At 45.1% G+C, this 1,824-nt stretch overlaps 1 pseudogene; it reads right to left on the bottom strand.

Moving 5' to 3' along the window:
* Positions 1–253: 253 nt before the first annotated feature.
* Positions 254–1,209, bottom strand: LOC138169971 (small ribosomal subunit protein uS2-like; annotated as a pseudogene).
* Between the last annotated feature and the right edge of the window lie 615 nt (positions 1,210–1,824).

Genomic DNA, 1,824 nt, shown 5'->3' with positions numbered 1-1,824 from the left:
CCCCACTGATCTTTTACTTTGTCTTTAGCATCATGGGTTGATAAATCTGGGAATTGCCACAACTGCCAGGGATTCTCCCCCTGAAGTCTGTTCTGAAGGGTCTGAGCCCTCCTTGGGCCAGAACCATGGCTCATGGGGTCTTGTGCTTGGCTGCAAGCGCAGTGGCATAGACCTTACTTTTTGGCCTGCAAGGTTGCCTTCAGCAGGAGATTTTTTTTCACTCTGTCTCTTTTTTGGGTAATTTAGCTTTAATATATATTTTTTTAAGAAACCAATGTTTATTTTTCAATCAGCATTTTTCCAACACTATTAGAGCATCTGGGTTTTAAGACCACTCTGTGGTAGTTCCTACCCACTCAGTGGCCTGAGCAGTAGGAGCCACAGACCAGTCCTCAGTAGCTGGCTGAGCACTCCAATCTTCGGTGGGGAACTGCTGAATGGGCACAGATGGTACCTGTACTCCCTCTGACCAATCAGCCACCTCTGGTTGAGTGGCAGTGAATTCTGGGGTGGGGGCGGTCCCTTCACCCTGAAACTCCTCCTTTGTCACTGCCTTCTCAGCTGCAGGCTGCTCTTCCTTTTCAATCTCCTCTGGATCTCTGTAGAAGTAAAGATCAGGCATAACCTCTCAGGGGTGTTCCCGGGAGATGGTACCACGCATCCGCAGGACTTCACGGGCCAGCATCCACCACATCAGACCCACCGAGTGAGCTCCCTTGTTGTTACATGGAATGGCAATGTCCACATAGCGAAGTGGGGAGTCTGTGTTGCACAGGGCAATGGTTGGGAGGTTAACATACGATGCTTCAATCAGAGGCTGGTGATCTGCCCGAGGATCAGTGACCACCAAAAGGCGAGGCTCCCTGAAAGCTGCCTAGATCTGGTTAGTGAAGGTGCCCGGTATGAAACGTCCAGCAATAGGTGTGGTGCCAGTGGCAGCAGCAAATTTCAGAACAGCTCGCTGGCCAGTGTTCCTGGATGAGATGACACTAACATCGGCTGGTTTTCAATGGCAACAATGGCACGAGCCGCCAGCAGAAGTTTTTCCCAAGTTCTCTTCAAATTAATGATATAGATGCCCTCCCTCTTTCTTTTGTAGATATACTGTTCTGGAAGTCCAGATTGGTGCCGCCCAAATGGGTTCCTGCAGCCAGGAACTTGAGGACATCCTCCTCCTTCATTCTGCAGGACATCTAGGGCTCAGGACATCGTGAAAGTTTCCCTTTAAAGTTACGACGGAAACCTAAAACAAGGCCGTATGGAACCCTGCTCAGGGCAGCTCGGAAAAAGCTTTAATATTTGTTTAGAGATATTTTTACAGGTATTGGAAGTGGTTTTATCCAGAGCTGATACCAAGTTTGTGCTTTTACTACTCCCTCTTGGCTCCACCCTAACTTTGATTTATTTTTTAAATTTTGGTTGGAGTATTTTAGGTCTTTTTTCATGCCCTTTATTTTAACTCTGTGTATTTCTGTTTCAATTATACATTCCTGTATAAAAAATAAATTGATTCTTGTTTCTAATCCATTCTGCTGTCTGTTTCTATTTTATGAGTGAGCTCATTGCCTTCATATTTACAATTATGATTGCTTTGACTACTAACCATGTATTTTCTTCTTCTTCCTCCTCCTCCTTCTCCTCCTCCTCCTCCTCCTCTTCTTCTTCTTCTTCTTCTTCTTCTTCTTCTTCTTCTTCTTCTTCTTCTTCTTCTTCTTCTTCTTCTTCTTCTTCTTCTTCTTCTCATTCTTCTTCTTCCTCTTCTTCTTCTACTTCTTCTCTGTCTCTCTATTCTTTAATCTGACAGCTCTGGAATTTGACTATAAA

The sequence above is a fragment of the Petaurus breviceps genome, unplaced genomic scaffold (genome assembly GCF_028583685.1).
Source record: "Petaurus breviceps papuanus isolate PSGF00001 unplaced genomic scaffold, PetGlider_PUasm1.0 38, whole genome shotgun sequence".
NCBI lineage: Eukaryota > Metazoa > Chordata > Mammalia > Diprotodontia > Petauridae > Petaurus > Petaurus breviceps.
This window is presented reverse-complemented; position numbering and strand designations above follow the sequence as displayed.